We start from the raw sequence: 23,639 nt of genomic DNA, 5'->3' as shown, positions 1-23,639 counted from the left end.
GCCAGCTCATCAGCTTCCTTCATTAAATAATGCTTTTATTCATTCAATGCATTCTATTATTACTCGGTTGCAACTCAGTAAATACTAAACTTCACTTGGTAGACATTCCGCCTTTAGAACTGATAGCGATAACCTTAGGGTTTACCAACTGGGTTCCTTAGGGTTTACTGACTAGTTTCTTTGCTCGATAACATAGTATAGTATTAACCTTACAATCAATAACATATGTATGATATCAAAACAATCTAAACATCATGATCTCATCATTGTCTAACTCGGTAATAGTTGCCCATTGAATAACTTATTCCTCCCCTTATTCATCATATTCTTTCTGTGTCTTTTACCGACATCTTTATACTCATCAAATCATACTTCTCAGGATATGGCAACATCATACTGAATTAGAAAATCAATTTCTTGACATCATTGAAAAAATAATAATATTAAGATAGTAAATATCCTTAATTAGTTATATCCATAATCATCAACAACATTCTCAATATCCTTATTGAAATGCCAACAATCTCTCCTTGTCTGTTATAATGCCAAATGCCAACACTCCAATCATTAATCCTAATTCCCTAGTCCATTAGACTAATCCTCCATCCAATCCCAAACCTCCATCTAATCCCAATTCTCCATCTAATCCTAATCCTCCAAATTCCATACTGTCCACATCCTCCAAATCCATTATCCATAATCTTATCCAAGACATGCTAGCAAAGGAGACAAATTCCTCACCTCGAAGCAAAGTGGCCAAGTCTCCTCAAGTCCTCCATCCACCCCAATCACCTCCATCTCAAAACAAATCCCAATACTCCGCACTTCATGATACCCCCATTTCCCCATCTACTCACATCAAAGCTTCCATACCTTCCTCCATCACACAACCCCCACAACTCCAAACATACCAAAATATTGTTCCAAAGCATGCTACATAGAATCCTCTCCATCTCATGATCCAATCACCCCTCTCTCTCAATCTCATGATCTAATCACCCCTCTCCCTCCATTGCATGATCCTCTTCCATCTCATGATCAAATCGCCCCTCCCACTCCATCTCATGATACCCTTCCTAATCAATATCAAAGTATCCCTTCATCTCCATGTCATGATCCCAATCCATCTAAAGATCCTAATATTCCTTCCATAGCTCATCCCCCTCAAAATGGACTTGCATCTTGTTTTTGAAATAATAAGGGTCCTCAAGCTAATGCTCAAGATGTTGGTACATCCTCTATTCCTCCTAAATACAAATTTCCTTCATACAAATCAAAATCCTGTTATCCCTTGTCATCCACATCCATTTTGGGAACCTATACTCCAAAACTAAATCCTCCATTCCTTCCATCCATTTTGGGTCCTTACATTCCTCCATCTACCATCCTACCACTTCAAATAATCCCTAAGAAAGATCAACAAAGGCACACATCATTGAATGCCTCCCAACACACTCCCTCCATTATCCCACCATCCATAAAATCCTTAACTCATTCATCCTCATACACCCATCCTATTTCTATTGGAAGTAATTTGGATGCCCAATCTAAAAAGCATAAATCTCAAAATCTACAAAAATCAAAGGATCAACATGTCCTTTCAAAATGACATGCACAAAACAAAAACATGATCCCAAAGAAAGAAAAATAAAAAAGGCCACAAAGGCCCCAAAAGAAAAAATAAAAAACAATGTGGATTCCCAAAGAAGCAATGCATCCCAAAGAAAAATCAAAATTGGCATCCAAACTTGCTAATCCAAAATCTTCATCCATTCATAAATCCTCCAATCCTCCATCTAACACTCCTCCATCTTCAAAATCAATTATGGGTCCTTATGTCCCAAAATCCACCATCCCAACTTCATCATCCCCCTCTTCTATTTTGGGTCGTCATTTCCCAAAATCCACACTCTATCCCCCATCTAATTCAAAACACACTCCTCCACTACTCCACCACCCTTCAAGGTGTGTGCCAATGTTGATCTTCCACAAATTCTTCAAAACCCCATCCATTTTCCACCATCCACTTTTCACAATCCCATTCCGTTAGTTAAATCCCTTCCAAATCCTTATCTTCCATCCCCTATCCATTTCATTTTTATCAACATCTATGAGCATACCTCCACTTCAAAGCAATACTAAGGGATACCATCTATGGAACTAGATGCTTGAGTCCTCCCTTCCTCTTTCATGCATCCACTATCTTTCATATCCACTCATCCTCATCTTTATCCATCCAAACTATTCTAAAAATTTTTTAAAAAAAAAAAAATCAAGAAAAATACAAAAAAAAAATTTTAAAAAGTAAAGAAAAAAATCATTTCATCCTATGGTGAAAAATGCTTATTGTGGTGCCTTAGGTAAGTATCATGATGAAAACTTGGCAAATAAGAGTCATGTGTAATCCCCTCATCCCATTGCACTCTAAACTTGGGGGAAAGATTCATCCATATAATTGACCCATTCATCTACATCATATCTAAGTCCATTCTCTTTTCCTATCTTTGATCTTGACTATCCTATACATATCCTCTATCTCATATCCCTCATCCTATTAAAATGAATCCTCCATTATTATTTTTTGTCATGATCATATAGAGGCAAAATAAAGTATATGCATGCATTATTTGGAGCATTCAAGCCTTAATCCTCTACCATCCATATCCATTACACATTATCCTTCCATCGCATACATCTTTATCCACCATCCTTGTATCCTTAATTCCACTACGTCTAGTGTGGGGCATTTCACTCCTTTGCAGCATAGTCCTTGGGTCTCCACCATCCTACCCTCCATCCTTTATTCCTCCATTTCCTATCCAAATCCATCCACTCCATCCATCAGTATCCTATCCAAACAACAACTCCCTCCTTCCATTCATCCATCCTTTTACCAATCCTTGGTTCTCCCTTGTTATTGGTTCCATTCAATCAAATTCTATCCACCAATCCGCCCCATCCTATCCAATTTCTAATATAATCCAACCCTATCTCATCCAATCATATTCTCCATCTCTTCCAATTTAATTAATAGTCCCATCCACAATCCAATCCTATTCAATCATCCATCTCCCTTTTTCATCCTATCTAATCATTTATCCTTCTTCCAATCCTATCCAATCTATCAAACTGATCTTTCCCCATCTACCTGAGCTCACACTGACTTGTGCCTAATCCAAGCACCCATCTATACTCTACTAATCAAATCCAAGCAACAATCCTCTCATCTCCAGACCTCATACATCCAACTTGTCTTTTGTCATCCATCAATCAATCCATCACCCTGCCCATCGAGATGTATTTCCTCTAAACCCACTCAGTTAATTAATTTTAATTAATTAACCTAGTCATGTGATTCCTACAAATCACTTTTCCTAATCCCACTCAACCTAATTAATCCTTCTAGAATATCTCATAATCATGCTTATCATTATCCCTCAATTTTTTAATTCCCACTCATGTCACATCAACATTGAGTCTCTCAAAGAAATTAAAATTTCTTTGAATCCCTCAATGCATCCTTATTTTAGAATTTTTAATTCCTCATATTTGAAATTCAAATTTCTCCCCCCTTTTTCCCAAGGAATTTTATATTCCTATTTATTTTCCCAAGGTACCCTTGATCCATGCCTTTTATCTCAAATCAATCTCAACCCTTCATGATCAAATAAATCTTGGCCCTCCATTGGCCTCCTCCAATCTATAAATTGGAGCCTCTTCTCCTCACAAATGATCCACTTCTCATGCATTTTCATGCTTCTCTTTTCTCCTCTCTCTTCATAATCCTCTATCAAATCCATCCATCCTTAATATTTCAATCCAAATACAATCAATCAATCTATCTTGTTGAGCACAAAGGAGATCAATCCACATCCAAATCAAGTGGAGCATCAAGGGCACATCCTCATCATCTTGCATATGCGCTACAGTGGGCCAAAATCTAAACAAATAAAAGGAAATCAACATAAACAGAACTCATGATTTATACCTATGTATCACGCTATTCAGGATTGGTCATGTTGAAGTGCTTGTGCATGCACTAAAATGCCCGCACTAGCGTTGAAACAAGTGCGCTGGCGCTAAAACACAGAAACTTGCAATAAAAGTTAGCGATTAGATTTCAAAATTTAATTTTTTTTAAATTTTTTTTGTAGTGGGTGACATTCCGAAAATAGTCGTGCTGATACAGTTTCTCCCATGCTAAAATGTAGGTGTACATGTTGAAATGCGTGCACCTGCGCTAAAAACACCAAAAGAGTTAACATATTTTAAAAATGGAAGCAAGAATTTTCTTTTTTTTTATTTTATTTTAAGGTGCTCGCACTAGTGCACTTGCGCTCACGTTGATGCTCTTGTGCACGCGCTGATAGGGCTTTCTGTCATGTTAAACCCTAGTCACTAGCACTAATTTGCAAGTGCTCGCGCTATTCGAATACCTGCGACTTGCACACTCACAAAAATGTTAGATTTAGGGATGTGGGTCCAACAGGGCATGCTAGAATGAAGAGGGGAAAATGGGATGAAAGGTTAAATGATAAAAAACATAATGAAATAAGCCTTAAAACACTAAAACATCAAGAGATCATTTTAACCTTCCTATTTTACCTTCTCCTTCGGATTGAGCTTGATGAAGTGGATGATGAGGATGTGCCCTTGATGCTCCACTTGTGTGTTGCTTGCTTGATTTGGATGTGGATTGATCTCATTTGTGCTCAACAAGATAGATTGATGGGTTGGATTTGGATTGAAAGATTAAGGATGGATGGATTTCATAGAGGATTATGAAGAGAGAGGAGAAAAGAGCAACATGACAATGCATGAGAAGTGGATCATTTGTGAGGAGAAGAGGCTCCAATTTATCGATTGGAGGAGGCCAATGGAGGGCCAAGATTGATTTGATCATGAAGGGTTGAGATTGATTTGAGATAGAAGGCATGGATCAAGGGTACCTTGGGAAAATAAACAAGAATATAAAATTCCTTGGGAAAAAGGGGAGAGAAATTTGAATTTTTAATATGAGGAATTAAAAATTCCAAAATAAGGATGCATTGAGGGATTCAAAGAAATTTGAATTTTTTTGAGAGACTCAATGTTTATGTGACATGAGTGGGAATTAAAAATTTAGGGATAATGATAAGAATGATTATGAGAGATTCTAGAAGGATTAATTAGGTTGAGTGGGATTAGGAAAAGTGATTTGTAGGAATCACATGACTAGGTTAATTAATTAGAATTAATTAACCGAGTGGGTTTAGAGGAAATAATTATTGGAGGGAACTTTGGAAGAATAGGGGAATAATTAATTTATTTGATAAATTAATTATTGGACAATAGTGACAGGATTAATTAAATTAGATTTAATTGATTCTAAGAGGAATAAAGATAACACAATCAAATTAATTAATTATGTTGATAGGCTTCAATTAATTAAATATTAATTTTAGGTGTCTACACTATGTGCAGAGATAAGAAGAATATAGAGAGAAGATGATAGAGTTGGATTGTAAAGATAAAAAATTAGAGCATCAACATAACACAGAGGCAGAGCAGGATAACACTGTGAGCAACCAACATAACACTAGTAAGTTACAAAACTTCATTTGTAACGAGGTTTTTTATTGTAATTGATTATTTATTTAGTGTATTTAATCTGAGTGGGTGCTCAAAATAGGGGTAGGTGCTCCTTTGGGTTGGTTCCCATAAAATTTGTAATCAAAACTTTTACTTGTGAGGCTAGATTAGAGTAGTAGACTCTGGCAGCTTTTCTCATTGAGGTTTTTCCCCACCATGGGTTTTCCTCATTCATTCAGTGTTATGCATATTTGATGTGCTTGTGTGTTTAATGTTTCATTTTGATATAACTTCTCTTTGAATTTAGTTCTTTCATAGTTTAAAATTAAAATTTTAAAAGTTCCACTAATTCACCCCCCTCTCAATGGTCTATTTGTGTTCTTCAATTGGTATCAAAGCCCTACTTTCCCTATTAGATAAGATTTCTCCAGCTTGGGTAGATTCTGGTCCATGAACACAATGTCTATAAATGAATCCTCTACTAAAGCACCAATGTTTGATGGCACAAATTATGCCTTTTGGAGCAGGAGAATGGAGACCTATTTATCCTCTCCAGGCTTTGATGTCTAGATCTTAGCTAAAAATGGGTATATAGTTCCTCAAGCTCCTCCTACAAACCCAAATGAAAAAAGAGAATATGAGTACAACACTAAAGCCAAGAATGCTATCATAAGTGGCATATTTGATACAGAGTCTGTCAAAGTTATACACTACACATCTGCAAAAGAGACATGTGACAAGCTGCAAATAATCTATGAAGGAGATGTGAAGGTAAAGGAGGACAAAATGCAAAATCTTTGAGGTTAGTTTGAAGGACTAAAGATGAAGGAAGAAGAGAAGATTGTTGATTATCTTCAAAGAGTGGATGAAATAGTTAGTTCTTTAAGAGGACCTGGAGAGGATGTTTCGGATGAATTAATTGTCAAGAAGGTGTTGAGATCATTGACAACAAAGTATGACACAAAGCTCTCTGCCATTGAAGAAGCTAAAGACTTAAAAACCTTCTTCATGGATGAATTATTTGGTTCATTATCATCTTATGAATTGAGGATTGTATGTACTAAAACTTCAAAGAGAGAGGTTTCCTTCAACACAACTAAGAAAGAGAAAGAAGTAGCAACAAGTGTAGATGAAAATGACTCTGACATTGTTGAAGAAAATTTTGTTAAGAAGCTAAAGAAAGGATAGAGAAAATACCAAGGTAAGATTCCATTCAAATGTTTCAATTGTGGCAAGATATGACACTTTCCTACTAAGTGTCCATATGAAGAGAAGGGAGATGATGAGAACCAAAGTATGAAACATAAAGATAAAAAGTATTTTAGACTAAGAAGAAGAAATTTACAAAAGAAGAAAAGTCTCTTTACCCTAGACTGTGATGTCTCAGATGATGAAAGTGAGCCAGCTGAAAGTGATGGTGATAATGAAAATGAAGTATGATAAATACTAAGAGGGAGGGTGAATTAGTATGTTGAAAAATACTGAACTTAAATGTGAGGCCCCACCTCGACTCAGTCTGACATTTTAGTGGTTTATATATTGAGACTATTATGGATGCTTTATTTTTATGCATTATGGATTTAGAACTTAAATGATTTCATGATTTGGATAATATTGTTATATGTTGATGATTTATTTATATGCTTAATGATATAGAACACTACATGATTTTTGAATAAGATGAATTTGCGGTGATAAATGTCGTTATTGAATTTGCAGGACTTTACTAGGATAATAGAATTATGATGTACGTTTAAGTGTGGATCAAAATTATGAGGATTAGGATGAATTGCTTATGTGAAATTGCTTGGATATAAGATGTATTAATTGTTCAGATGTAATTTGTATGCAAGTGATGATGTGTATTTTTATTCTTGTGATTTATATTATATGTGGTTATTTGAAAGTTACTAATGTGTAAATTGAGATGCGCAGGAAGTTATCCATGTGACCATGGAAATATTATGGAGAACCAAACCTAGACCTATGTATGTTCGTAAGCCAGGGTTTGTTTATTCGGAGAGACAACACCCCATTTGTGTTGTATTTTATTCATAACAGTATATGATGCATGTGTGTTAAGTGTTATTTAATTGATTTGTGTAAAATCCACAAGAGACAATTTCATGTATTAAATTGTAAAAGTGTTTTCTTTGTGTCACTTGACACGTGTGGATTTAAGTTTGAATTTTTATTTTTGTCTCTTGGTGGGAAAGTGTTCAACTATAGCTTTTTCAATTAATGTAACATGATGTCATAAATACCTTGGGTAAAGAATCTTTGGGATGGTCAACATAGGTTTGACCCGAAAATAAACTTCAGAGGGGTTTAAAAAGGGTTAAATGAACACCTAGGGGTAGTTTAATAGAGTTTCCTAAAGCCCATAAGGTATACCTAAGGGTTAGGGGTAATTTAAGGAAAGTTTCTACTCCCAAGTGACCTTTTTGACACCCTTAAAATTAACTTTTTTGAGTTGTGCGAAAATTGAAATTAGAAGATTGAACCTAGTTGTAAAATTTCCTTTTCAAATGAGAGTTCCCTTTCCCATTCTATCTTACCTTCCTCTTTAGTTTTTAGAAACTTGTGAGAACTCTCACAAGGGGCTTCTTAAGCAAGAATTAGAAAATTTGTGGGTAATCACCCACTCTCCATTTTTGGAGACAAGAGAAATTTTGAAAAGAATAGTCTAGATTTGATATAGAGAATTCTAGCTAAGGGTAGAAGGAGAAGAACCGTGGAATTGGGCTACTCATCCTCAACAAAACTAACCTACCTTTGGGCAGATTAAGGTTGGTTGCATTTTTCTTAAAATGGCTTCCTTATTGCATGTGTTTGAAAGTAATGTTGGTGTAAAAGATTTGCTTCCTTGCATGTTCTTTTGGAAATTTCATTTGGTATTTTGTGTTATATATTGTATGTGTTTTTGGGAGTCATCAAGAGCTCTTACTCTTGGGAGAGAGGAGGATCTTTTGGGTGGTAGAAGTGACAGCCCTCGAGTGAGAGACTCTCATTATGAGAGCGATCACAAGGGATTTTGTGTGACCCTTGCTACATGGCTTGTTTGTGCAATGGGGGTCATAAGGAGGGAAATAAGGCATGAATGCCTTGGGGGGCATAAGGAATAAGGGGTTGCTATTCTTGATAATTTTGGTGTGCCATGAGGTGGCTACATATTTTTTTTCCATACTTGTAGTTCTCCTCAGGGTATTTGGTCCACTACCACCCTTAAAAAAGGTCATCACCAAGGTGTGGTGCAGTGTAGCCGAGATGGGAGTGTGTTTGAATTTGTGTGCATTCTGTCCCTTTATGTTTGCATGTTTGTTTCTTGTCTAGGGCTTGGTTCTCCGAGCTCGGGGGTGGCTACCAATTAGCCTAGGCTGGGAGGTGAGCACTCCATGGTCATAGTTTTGATTTTTAAATGCAGGATTGTCGGAAGAAAAAAAGTAGAACAAGTGGAAGGTTGCAAGAGTTATTTGTTGTAGGAAAATAAGTGTAAATGTAATTCTTATTTAAAAAAAAAAAGGGTCCTCATCTATTGGAAATGAGAGACCCATTGTATAGTGACAAGATTGTTTTTTGAAATACGTTTCTTTTAAAAGTTGTATTTTTTTTAGTATGTTATTCATTGTAGAAAAGAAATGAGTATTCCTAAATTTAGAATTTTCCCAAAGTTCAAAATATTATATCTGATGTGTTTATAACAAATTGCAAAGCAAGAAAGTAATTTAATTCTTATGCATTCTAAATAAAAGAAAAAGAAAAGAAATAAAGAGATTAGAGTTGCATGCATGTTATAGTCTGCATAAAAATTATTTAAATTTTGTTTTCTGTAAATGCATTTTAGTACATTATAGTTTTGGAAATGGTCTTTTCATTTATTTCAGAAATTAGTAACTAAGATAGATAGTTTACCTAGTCAATGTAAATTTAACTTGTTACAGTTGCTGTGTGAAATTAACTAAAATCGGTCAGTTACTTTAAGCATAGGATAATCCAAATCTGTCTTTTTATTAGTTGTTGTAGATTTTTGCAAATTCTGTAAATTTATTTATTTCAAAAATGATAATCGCAATTCTAATATAGTCTTTATTAAATAAAATCTAGATTATTTAGTTGTTGGTAAAACTATTAAATCTAGTCATGTATATAGCTGAAGGTAGAAATAAAATACCTATATAATTATTGCTTAGAAAAGTATACCCTTGTTGTAAATGAATTAAGAAATTATTAATCCATTTATTTTTTTATATATCTAAAATCAAAATACTAAGACCTATTTATTTCAAAATTGCTGTCATATAAAATATATATATTTATATAAAATGCACTATTATAAATGATAAAAAAAAACAATGTATTTATGCCTACATGTATATATACATGTATATATATATATATGTATATATACATATATATAAAAATATATGTATATATATATATACATATATATATATATAAATATATATATATATATATATATATATTTATATATATCTAAAGATATATATTACATTTAAAAAAAAAATTATAAATAAAAAAAAAAGGTAAACAAAGGGAGGGGCGGGGCCTCGGCCGCGTAGGGCACGCAATCCCTGTGCAGGCCACGACCCTCACAGAGGCCGCAACCTCTGTGCGGGCTGCATCCCTCGTAGGGGCCTGCAGCTCCCTGTGTGGGCCGCGCTTGCACCAGTGGCCGCAACCACTATGCGGGCCGCAACACACATAGCGGCCAAGGCCACTATGTGGGCCGCAACCCCCACAGTGGGTTGTCCCACTGGTGGCGCCCTCCGCTCAACCACCATGGCCGCCGCTTTAACCCTCCATGCAGACCTACAAGTTAACATTGAGCATTAAAAGAAAAATGAAACCCTAGCTCGGTTAGAGCTAGGGTAAATAATAAAGAAGTATAAAAAAAAGGAGGTATAGAGAGGTTAATTTATAATGTGATTTAAATTTTAGGGTTTGCATGGGGTTTTCTTTAACAAGTGGAAATCAATATGATATTTGATTTTATATATATATATATATTTTCCAATACTTAATGAGTTGAAAGTATAAGAGAATAAGACAATTTAGGATTAAATACTTTAATATGTGGTAATAAATTATATTTGTTTTTTTTGAACATAGGGGGTCACGTTTAAGTTATGAAATTGTTTTGTTTAAAATTCAAAAAAAAGTTTAAATTAAGTTGGGAAAGGTTAACTTGGCTATTGGGAATATTTACGCTTTATAGGAAAATAATTATTACCAATTTAATTGAACCTTAGTTGATTTAGTTCAATCTTATTTTAATTAATGTTGAATAAATTTTAGACTTTTATGATCTAAGAGTTAGGACTAAATTAACTAGTTTTCTAGGGAAAAATGCAAGAATTGGTTATTGGAGATTAATTCTATCTTCATCTACTATTTTAATGAGTTTGATTTAATTAATCTATTACCTAGGTTTCTTGAGAAAACAAATTTAAATCGTTTAATATTCTACAAATAAATTTAAAATAAATTTCGTTACTTGATTTAATTTCAAAGTTAGCTCGAATATAGTTTTATCAAAACATAATAGTGCATGTCGTGTTAGCAAACTTTTTGTTATATAGTTATTCTTAAAAAAAAAAAAAATTATCCCGTTATTGCCCTAAATTTTGGGCATGACATTAAACACTTAAACAGTCTAGAAGTAAACCGGTAAAACAGTTTAACAAACAAACCGGTTAACACACATGCAAACCAAATAGAAAATAGGGCATTCACCCACCGAAGCAATAATACCATAACACAAGATATTTGACATGGAAACCCAAATGGGAAAAAACCACGGTGAGATGAAAATCACAAGTAACTATCTACAGAATAGAAACCAGACCAGTTAAGGTCATACAATGTTCTTTGCCAGAATAGATCCTGTTAGGAATCTCAATCTTTGTTAGGAGATAAGTCTGATTAAAGACTACCTTGCTGGAGGATTTTAGATCCACAGATGTGAACCACCTTGTTAGAGGATTTACAAAAGGCTTTATGGGCCTACCCAATTAAGGGCTTCAGACTTGTCAAAGATGTCAATAATCAACAGGTGAGTGATCTAGCAAATAGCACAGATTGCTTGGTTAGATCCTTGATAGCTCATTCTCAATGCATTCCAGCATTACTTCAGTCTTCAACACATTCACACTATGCCTTCTCTCACAGACCTAAACTTCTCTTCTTTGATCGTATTTACAAAAACTCATCAACCACTTTCAAAAACCTAACAACAACTTAAAACCCTAGACATGATGTCCTTATAAAGGAATCTGATTTCATGTCGGTTCAATAGGATTACAATACAATTTCCTAGGTTCAGTGCATCTAGACATATCTGGTAACACGACACAAAAAGCACTGCCAAAGTGTTGGCACCGCCAAACAATCGGTGGATGGTAACTCATCACAAAATGTTGATCAGTAACTCATCACAGAGTATTACCGGTTCATACAAAATACTGGATTACGCAAAATACCGGTTGTCGGTTTGATGAAAATGAAGACTGGGAAATATGTGTTCTGCTGCTTTGATCCTTTGTACTACTTGAGATCCTCGAACCGCTTGGGGTCTTCATACCGCTTGGAATCGGTAAACACTTTCTTCAAAACATCGATAGTCTAAAGACTAGCACATGATACCCGTTGGAACAAATACCAGTTGAGCTTAGCTCATACATGCAAAAAGGTGATCTCAAAGCAAGTGTGTGTCCATCAATGACAATCACAACATCAATCATAAAAAATGCCAACAATCTCCCCCTTTGGCATTGATGGCAACACTTAAGAAAATTTTGACATCTAAGTGTTCTACAACAAAAAATATGCCATAATCAAAATTACTCCCCCTAAGCATATACACTATCCCTTTTGCAGAAAATACAATGTATACTTTTCCGTAATAGAGATAAACATGAAAGTATACATCAAAACATCAAAATTTTATATACTTCTCCCCCTTTGCCAATAATGACAAAAACATTGCAGACTAACCCCTATTTCATTAGTATTGAAATAATAAATGTTTATGACAGTAAAGAGTAAAACTTGTCGAAAACTGATTTAAAGTCCTACAAAAATTGCTTCATGGATAAGGACCATGACTCAAGTAGGGAGGTAGCCACCTCTTTCTCTGTCTGCATCTGAGAGACCTTTTATTCCATGGCATCTATCGTGCTCATCTCTTGACTGACTGTTAGGGCATCTAGATTTAGATAGCATTTCTAGAGAATTTGTAGTCGTGGTAGTAGGATCAGTTGAAGTTCCTGCAAGTTATGTGTCCGGTTGCTTGTCTCTGCCTCAAGTCTTGTAGACTAGAGTTGAAGTCAGTGAATAGTTTGACCATATGTGGAATATGAATCATATGGCATCTTGAAGGTGCTAATAAATGTCTGCATATTAGATTGCAGTTTGTTCTTCTGAGTGAGCACATCATCATAGAATAAATGAGGTTGACAAATCCTACTGAGTAGTAGATTGCCCTCATCCATTGCATCTCTGATGTCCTTTTGTGCCTTCTAAAGTTTTGTCCGAAGCTCATTCAACTTTTCACCAAGGCAATAATCAAAGCCTTTTCATGCTCCTTTTTGGCATTTGATTCTATAACTTCTTCCAGGCTTTAGACTTGGTCATCCACAACTGTACATAGAAGTTTTAATCGGGAAAGTGAGGAATTGGTACTAGGGAGGTTCGTACCAGATATCAGATTGGTGAGTGTTTCCACTGTAGTTTGGATAACATCTTCCTCCTTTTTCCTCCTTAGAGCATCCAATCGCTCTTGAGCAATTTTAATGCTCTGCAACAGCTCCAATTTGTTTGCAGACTGGAGGTCAATGGGATTGGTAATGTCAGCTAGCTTGGCTTGACTACCGGTTGCCTTTGGAGTCTCCATCTGAGTGCTTTGTGTCGCTTATCTTTTCTTGTCTTCTTCTGCCTTCATTTTCTCCTCCTCTTTCTGCTTCACTTCATCTTCATCCTTCTTCTTCTCCTCTTCTTTATTCTTTTCCTCTTCCTTTCCCGCTTCCTTCTTCTTCTTCTCATCTTCTTGTTTCTTTTTCTCCTCTTCCTTTTTCTTTTCTTCCCCTTTCTTTTTCTTCTCATCCTCTTTCTTTTTCTTCTATTCCTCTTTCTTTTCTTCCTCTTTCTTTTCTTCCTCTTTCTTTTTCTTCTCTTCCTTTTTCTCCTTTTCCTATTCTGCCTGTTTTGTCTTTTCCATCTCCTATTTCTTCCTTTCCTTCTCTGCCCGTTTTCTCTTGTCTTCCTCCTGTTTCTCCTGACCTTCTGTTTCTGCTGGTGCATCTGGAGTAACATCCTCTACATCTAGAGCATCAACATCAATAGTGTCTACCGGTTCAGTAACCAGGTTTCCTTCATTGTCGAAGACCACGTCCAATTTTTTGATTTCTAATTCCTTTTCAGCTTTCCGGTTTGCCTCAGATACTTGATGCAATCTCAGAGTGGCTTTGGTATGAGAGTGATTATCTTTCACCACTTCAGAGGTTTTTCCTTCAAGCAACATGAGTCTTCTTCTTCTCATGAAGAAGAGACCTTTAAAGTTCTCCATGATTTCATAGAGTTCTGAATTAGATATGTCAAGAAAATATTGTGCAAATATTTCCTCTCTTGTTTCTTGTTCTTTTTCAATGGAAATGTGCCATTTGATGTCTAAAGAATTATACAAAGAATCCGGTGTCACAGATTTGACGTCTGATGGCGATGGGTCATTAACACATAAATACTAAATGATTTCCTATTCAACTTCTTCCTTTTCATCATTATTGAAATCATCAAAATGATCTATTAAATCATTCAACAATTTTCTCCTAATATTCTTAACGGTTCTTTGACAATGTTTCAAAGGTTTGTAAGAAGACATGTCAACATTTACTGGTGCTGATGTTGTCAGTTCATTCTTTGTCTTTTTCCTTGTTTGCCTAGTCTTCTTAGGCTATTCTTCAGATATAGTGTTCTCTGAGTCTGGTGAATTGTTCTTTGTCTTCCGCTTCTTCTCGAAGACTTTGGCAAGTGCCACTTCCGGTTTCTTCTTTACTGGTGACCTCTTGGTCACTTTGGGACTTGTTGGAGTAACTAGTGTCGATGCTGAAGGCACTACCTTTCCCTTCTTTACTAAGGGTTCTTTAACCGGTGTAACCCTTTCTAGATAGGTGTTGGTTCTCTTTGCCTTTGGATCAAGAGGCAAGGCAAGTAGGGTAGAGGCATACCCGTCCAACATATCATTCATTACCTCATATCCCATTGGTTCCACTTCTTCCTGTCTAGGCTCAACCACCTCCATTAAGCACACATCAACTTTGATGGTGAAGTAGATGTCCTCCTAATACTTTTTTACTATATCACTGGATATTCTTATCCTTTGGCTCATCTTGCGTTTGAACTCATCAAAGTATTTTTTCAACACTTCCAGATAACCTATTCCAACAGCTTATAGGCTTTCCTTGATTTGCTTTGAAACTAATTGGTCAGCAGACCATTGAATATCTTTGACTCCTAGGAAGTAACCTTGGAAGTAGAAGAACAACCCAACCAATAATTGTCCAATCTTAAATCTCAATGCATTGTCCTATTTGATCAACTTGAGGTTCAATAGAAGTTGTCTTTGCATATAAGTACACAAATCAAATGATGCATCTTCCTTGATCATCTTGTAAGTGGCATTTATCACTGCAGCAGAGATAGAGTTAATTTTGCTAGCAGAGAACATCTGGTAACCTATCACCATGCAAGCATACTTGACCAGATTGTCCTTGATTGAGTTGACAGTCATTCCTCGTGAGTCACTCACTGAAATGGTGATCTTGGACATTCCAGTCTTACTGACCTTCCTTAGGGCTGGCACTTCCCCAATCTTACAGAAACCGGTGACAGCATGAATCACTTCCAGTGTGATGTCATGCGTCCACTCTAAATGCATCTTATCACCATGAACTCTGCTCAGAATGATGCGAATGTGATCATCTGAAAATTCTTCAAGAAAATAGACTGTGTTGTGGAGTTTCTTCTTTTCTAAAATGCTAAATTCTGGTTTAATATTCTTATCCTTCCCACAGAACAAACTCAACTGGGAATGGATCACAAGAGACCCTAGGTCTTTGATTTTACAGTCTATGTAATTGGAAATGCCTTCTTCCACTATAACACCAGCGGATATTTGAGATAGGGCATTGTATTTTGACTTCTGTTGAAGGAAGTCTACAGAATCAACGTGTGCACTGGAACTAGTATGTGATGCAGAAGCCATGATAAACAGAGAATTTTGAAAAATACCTTCATTAATCAAAATTTAGGGCTTCACAATTTGAACTTCACCACACACTCCTTCGGTTGTTGAATTGCCGCTTTGTGTTCTACACTCCTCCTATAGATGTTTGCTTCAGATTCTTCTTCAGGATTTTGATAAATTCTTTGAATCGTAGTGTAAATCGCTTTTCTTCGCTCTGCACTTGAAAAACTTCTTCGCTCGAAAAATGATAGTGAGAAATGATTTGAAAATTCCTTTTAAACAACTTCTCTAGCTACCATAATAAATGCTCCACTATTAGGGCATAAACCCTAATTTTCCTTTTACCATTTCGGGTCTTTTGCCAATCTGATAGGTATCACATACTGGTCAAGGTCTCTTACTAGTGTAAACTGGGGATTCAAAACATTTCACCATTTGCTCCCCCTAAGCTTTTCTGATGCTTAGTTTGTCAGTTCTAAAATTTCCACACTAGGTGCAAAAACCAATTCTTCTTGCAACACCCCTGGTTTCTTTATCCAGGTTTTGTTCATATCCGCTTGAACAGTTTCAACATCAATCTTTCCTTTCGAAGTGACCGGTATGTCTTCCGATATACTCTTTCTACTTTTCCAGAATCTTGTTGAATGATCTGGTTTGTTGCAATGATAGCAAACCATTCTAGGTGCTCTCCAAGGTCCATTATTCATGTTTCCATTCTTCCTTCTGCATGTTGCAATAGTGTGACCATGACCATGACAAATCCAACAATTTTCTCTCCATCCGATTGCTGCTTGATAGACACCACTACCCGACTGATGATTATAGGTATTAAACCAGTTTGGGTTCCAGTTCCCAGAGGGTTCAGGAAAAACTCCTTGACTCCTTTGAGGATACCTTCTGGTATTGTGCATGACAGTCCTGCATTCAAATGCTCTATGCCCAGACTTGTTGCATGCATAACAATTATCATTGAATCTATTGGATCTAGGCTTATCATTTCGAAAATAAGGAAAATTATTGTAAGCCTTACTTCTACATACATTAGTAGTGTGTCCTTCCTTGAGACAGTTAAAGCAAATAGGTTTGAACTTTTGCTTACCTTTATCCTTTGATGTCATTTGTTTCTTTGATGCTCCATCTTTTATTCTAGAGGTCTCACCTTTCTCATAATCAAAGAAACCAAGTCCATTGGTATTCTTTATCGGTTTAGCTGATTCTAGCTTCTGCTCTAGCTTAATAGTCCTCTTATTGAATTTGGCAAGTACTTCCTTTGACTCAGTGAGTTCTTTGGAAATAGCAACATTGGATTCCTTCAAGGTTGCATTCTCAGAGATAGCCATGTTTAGTTCACCTTGTACTCCTTCTTTTTCCATTTTTCTTTCATGAATACTAGCAATAAGTGCACTGATCTCTTGCTTCAGCTTGGAGATCTCATGATATTTGTCTTTTACCAAACCTTCAGGTTTCCTCTAGTTATCAAGCTCTTGACACATTCGGATAGTCAGTCCTTCCAACTCCTTTCTCAGGTTGGAATTGGATTCATTTAGCTTTTCTACTTCTTGAATTAGGGCTTCCATGTCCACTTCATCAGAAGAACTATTTTCAGATAGCTCCATTAGTTTTTCAGTATGCTCTCTTCTTTTTTCCTGAGGGGCCTTATTTTTTACCATAAGTTCATCATAGGCTTGCTCAAACTAAGTGAGCTGATGAGTAAGTTCCCTCATAGTGTATTCCCCCATATCTCTTTTCAAGTGGTTAGACTTATAGAAAGGTTGGCTCTGATACCAATTGATGAATACTAAGAGGGGGGGTGCATTAGTATGCCAAAAAATACTAAACTTAAACACTTAAATAGTCTAGAAGTAAACCGGTAAAATAGTTTAACAAACAAACTGGTTAACACACATGCAAACCAAATAGCAAATAAGGCATTCACCCACATGAGCAATAACACCATAACACAAGATATTTGACGTGGAAACCTAAATGGGAAAAAACTACGGTGAGATGAAACTCACAAGTAACTATCTACAAAATAGAAACCATGCTGGTTAAGGTCATACAATATTCTTTGCCAGAACAAATCTTGTTAGGAATCTCAATCTCTATTAGGAGATAGGTCCAATTAAAGACTACCTTGTTGGAGGATTTTAGATCCACAGATGTGAACCACCTTGTTAGAGGATTTACAAAAGGCTTTATGGGCCTACCCGGTTAAGGGCTTCAGACTTGCTAAAGATGTCAGTAATCAACAAGTGAGTGATCTAGCAGATAGCACAGATTGCTTGGTTAGATCCTTGATAGCTCATTCTTAATGCATTCCAACATTACTTCAATCTTCAACACATTCACACTCTACCTTCTCTCATAGACCTAAACTTCTCTTCTTTGATCGTACTTACAAAAACTCATCAACCACTTTCAAAACCCTAACAACAACATAAAACCCTAGACATGTTGTCCTTATAAAGGAATCTGATTTCATGTCGATCCAATAGGATTACAGTACAATTTCCTAGGTTTAGTGCATCTAGACATATTTGGTAACACGACACAAAAAGAACTGCCAAAATGTCGGCACCACCAAACAATCAGTGGATGGTAACTCATCACAAAATGCTAGTTGGTAACTCATCACAGAGTATTACCAGTTCATGCAAAGTACTAGTTTACGCAAAATACCGGTTGCCGGTTTGACGAAAATGAAGACTAGGAAATATGTGTTCTGCCGCTTTGATCCTTTGTACCACTTGAGATCCTCGAACCGCTTGGGGTCTTCATACCGCTTGGGATCAGTAAACACTTTCTTCAAAACACTGATAGTCTAAAGACTAACACATGATACCGGTTGGAACAAATACTGGTTGAGCTTAGCTCATACATGCAAAAAGGTGATCTCAAAGCATGTGTGTGTCCATCAATGAAAATCACAACATCAATCATAAAAAATGCCAACAAAGTCAACCTTTCCATGGTTGAGGAAGTTCTAAATGAGAATGGAGTTCAATCTGAAAACTCAAATCTATTTGATAGTGATGAGGAAGATGAAGTTGATGTTGAAGTTGACCTTGAAGGAGAATTAATATGTGCTCTTGGAGAACTAAGTAGATTAAAGAAAGAGCATGCCAAATATAAGAAATTTTCTATAAATGAACAAACCTACCAAGAAAGAAACTTGAAGAACCCGAGTCGAATATTACCACCTTTACAACACTATTTGTGTTGAGTGATAGAAGGGAAAGAAAACCAAGTTGAGTTTCAAGACAAAGGAATACTCTAAAACCTCTAGGCCATTGGAACTAGTGCATACAAATTTATGTGGCCTTACTAGGACAAGAGCTCTAAATGGTAAAAGTACTTCATACTGCTCATAGATGATATTAAAGGATGGCATGGGTTACCTTCATGCAGGATAAGTCACAAGCCTTTGAAAGGTTCAAAATTTTGAGAAAAATGGCTGAGAAAGAAAGTGGATACAAGCTGAAATGTTTGAGATCAGATCGAGGAGGTGAGTTTACATCAAATGAGTTTGAAGATTACCATGAGCTACATGGATTTAAAAGACAACACTTTGTTGCTAGAACACCACAACAAAATGGTGTTGTAGAAAAAAAGATTAGGATCATCAAAGAAATAGAAAGGACAATGCTAAATGAGTCAAATCTACCTGATGTCTATTGGAAGGAGGTAGTACACACAACTATATACACACTCAACAGGGTACAACTAAGAGTGAATAACAAAATGACACCATATGAGTTATGTTATGACAAGGAACTCTCTATCTAACACTTTAAAGTTTTTGGAAGCAAATGCTTTATCCAAAGAGATGAAGATGGATTCAAAAGTTTTGATGCAAGGTGTGATGAACATTTTCAGGCCACTCAACTCACAACAAGGCATACAAATGTTTCAACAAACACTTTCAAAAAGTTTTGGAAATTGTAAATGTAAGAATTAATGAAGACTTGCAAAAAGGAAAGCAAAATATGCTAAATAAGATTGAGGAACCATGTTATGAAGATGAAGAGAAATCTGGAAGTAAAGAAGAGGTTACTAACAAGCCCCCAAACAAATATCTGCAAAAGAATCATCGTAAAGATAAAATCATTGGCAACAAGAATGAAGGTGTACAAACAAGAAGATGACATGCAAGGAACAATGAATAAGTCAATTTTTGTCTATTGGTTGAAATGAGACCAAATAAATACAATGAGGCTAGCAAGAGTGAGAAATGGGTGAAGGCAATGGAAGAAGAACTTCGGTAGATTGAAAAGAACAAAACATGGGATTTGGTACCAAGGCATGATGATAAAAATGTAATTGGCTCAAAATGGGTCTCTAGGAACAAAGTAAATGAGGATGGAAAAGTGGTTAGAAATAAAGATAGATTAGTATGCACAAGTAGAGGGTATATATTTTGAAGAAACATTTTCCCTTGTTTCCAAATTTGATGCCATTAGAATATTTTTGGAAGTTTTTGCATACAAAGGTTATAAAGTGTACCAAATGAATGTAAAATCTACATTTTTAAATGGAAAACTTGAAGAAGAAGTCTATATTGAACAACCTAAAGGATTTCAGTTGCATAAGAATGAAGATTTTAAATGAAGATTAAGGAAAGCACTATATGGTCTGAAGCAAGCACCTAGAGCATGGTACTCCGGGCTGGGCAAATATCTACATCAACAAGGCTTCAAGAAGGGATGTGTTGATAGAAACTTATACATTAAAATTCAAGGTAATCTTATGATTATAATTGTTGTTTATGTAGATGACATTATCTTTGTTGGGAATAAAGATAGTTTATGCAAATAATTTGTTGATCAAATGCAATTAGAATTTGAGATGTCAATGTTAGGAGAGTTGTCCTACTTTCTGGGACTACAAATATCATAGCTAAATAAACATATATTCATCTCCCAAACCAAGTATGCAAAAGATATGTTGAAAAGGTTTTAAATGAAACATTGCAAGCCTGTTAGTACTCCCATGGTGACTAGATGCAAGTTAAGTAAAAATGATGAGTCACTTGAGGTTGATCAAACCATGTATAGATCTATGATTGGAAGTCTTTTTTATCTAAATGCCTCTAAGATGGATATTGTGTAAGTTGTGTGCATGGTAGCAAGATTTCAAGCTACCACAAAGCAATATCATATAAATGCTATGAGAATAATCTTTAGATATTTGCAGGGTACACTTGATTATGGTTTTTTGTATCCAAAAAATGATGACTTTACTTTGCAAGCCTACATGGATGCAAACTGGATAGGTTGTGTGGATGACAAGAAGAGCACTAGTGGTGGAACTTTCTTCCTTGGTGACATTATTTTCATGGCACAACAAGAAACAATAATCTATTTCTTTATCCATAATAGCGGCCAAGTACATAGCTACTGCTGCATGTTGTTCCCAAGTTCTCTAGATGAAGTAGACACTCAAAGATATCTAGGTAGAGTATGCTGATCCAATCTCCATAAAATGTGACAATTCAAGTGCAATCAACATCTCCAAGAACCCTGTCATGCACTCAAGAACAAAACACATAGCAATTAAGTATCATTTGTTAAGGGAGAAGGTAGTTGAAAAGGAAGTTAAGGTTGAATATGCATGTTATGGTGAGCAAGTGGCTGATATTTTTATGAAACTTCTTCCAAAGGACACTTTTGAATATCTAAGACTAAGGTTGGGAGTCATCCCTCCTTCTTTCAACACTTAATTGCATTTAGAGGTATGTGGTTTAGTGGGATCTAATAGCTCAAAATCATACATCCTTGTACCCATGTCTAATCCAATGGTGATGGATCATAATGGTTATGGTTCTTAGGGGGAGACCACTACTAAATAGGGGTCAACAAAATGATAACAATTTTTCTATATCTACAGACACAAAAGGAGAAGTGTAGTTGGCATACACAACCTGTTATCTGCTATAGGTACAATGCATTTGTTATAGGGGGAGTGATGTGTGCTTCTAGTTGAGTGAATTAGGGAAAAGGGTGAGAAGATGAGCGAGGTTGGCAGTTGATTGCCCCACCCTTTTTCATTGTTGTCAAAGGAGGCGTAGAGGCATGAAGTTGACATCAATGCCAAAGGGGGGGATTATTGGCTCTAAGTTGTCATTGATGTCAACATGCACAGTGTAGGGCTGATTTGGTTAAGTAAGCAAGGGGAGATGAGTTACATAAGTGTTGGTTCAATTTGGACTCATGTTGGTTCAAATTTGACATCAATGCATGAGAGCTCTTTCATGTCACTACACAATGTGTTTGTAGCCATTCTTTGTGAACTTGATCTTTTTTGGTGAGAGATCCTACAAGTCTCCTCAACACCATTTCTTTATCGGTTTATCACTCTCTGATGGAAATTTATCCACTAGTTTTTGTAGTGATCGAGTCTCATTCCATTGATCTCCAATCGCCAATAGTGGTGTGTCAGTGGGCCCCTCACAAGTCCCATATCAGTTGATTGCACTTTTAGGACTTTTATGCACACATGTTTTGTTGTTCCATGATTTTTGAGTTTCCCAATAACCCATCTCCCCGATGGAAGCAACCCCATTGTCAGCAACTTGTGTGGTAAGGAAGAAACAATTGGACCCCACCTCATTCATGTTGGCGAATATTGAGTGACATGAAAGTCTAGAGAAATGTGAGCCTATGGGATAACATAAAAGTAAAGCTAATATCATCCCTTGCTACCCTATAGTGAGTAAGATTTAAGTGAAATGGCCTCGCAAGATAACATAACCATGAAGTAAGAGGTGGCCCCCGCTATCCCATGCAGAGAAAAACTAAAGAGAGATGACCATGTGCAGTAACAAAAAACAAAGAAGTTTGACAAATGCTGTCATCCCATGAGAAAGAGGCTTAGAAGAAGACAACCCTACAAGGTAACAAGAAAGAAGATATATGACATGCCCTACCATCCTATAGTCAAGAAGATAGATGAAAGATGATATCATGACATAATGAAGTAGAAGAACGTGTATATTCCCTCCATACCATAGGTATATTTGTGCAATATAGTGATAAAAAAGTGGAAGTGATGCCAACATAAAAGTGGTCCATGTAATTATTGACCAAAGACAACTCGATGACAAAGGAGAAGTTGAAGACATGGCAAGTATGAGAAAAAAAAAAGAGAATTTTCCAATAGAGAATAACTATATGGATGCACTCAAAATGATAGTTAGCTAACCAATCTGATTGAATTGCAGAGATGAGAGGTAGTCGCATTTAATGCAGAACTGGTGGAAGATTGGTTGAGTGGCTTGAGAAGATTGGTTGACAAGATATCAAAATCCATGAGTAGGTGAATATTACTAAATATAGTAATCTAAATGTAGAGAATGACTAAATATAGAAGATGGATGCATTTAATTATGGCCGCCACCAGGAGATAAAATCATCATATACATCATTCAAATTAAGCTTCTAGCGATAAATTTTTGTTGTCATTGTCGTGCTCAATACAAAGATAATAATGTGTATGAAAATGTTAGCGGTGAAGTATTGAAAGTGATAAATGCATGAGGTGAATAATAGGATAGAGAGAAGAGACTTTAAATTTTATAAAGAAGAGAGGTGGAGAGAAAATATCAGAAACTAGATAAGAAAAGATCAAAGAGTTGAGAATCGAGGATGATTACACAAAAGATTATTCACATAGAGTGGAGCAGAGAAAGAGAACTGATCCAAGCAACGATCAGAGAGAGTTGTGTGTAGAGATAAGAAGAGGACAGAGAGAAGAGAACATAGTTGGATTGCATAGATCATAAATTAGAGCGTTAGCATAACATAGA

Source organism: Cryptomeria japonica, chromosome 4 (assembly GCF_030272615.1).
Source record: "Cryptomeria japonica chromosome 4, Sugi_1.0, whole genome shotgun sequence".
NCBI classification, from domain to species: domain Eukaryota; kingdom Viridiplantae; phylum Streptophyta; class Pinopsida; order Cupressales; family Cupressaceae; genus Cryptomeria; species Cryptomeria japonica.
The sequence above is the reverse complement of the archived record's forward strand: the minus strand, read 5'-3'. Positions refer to the sequence as shown.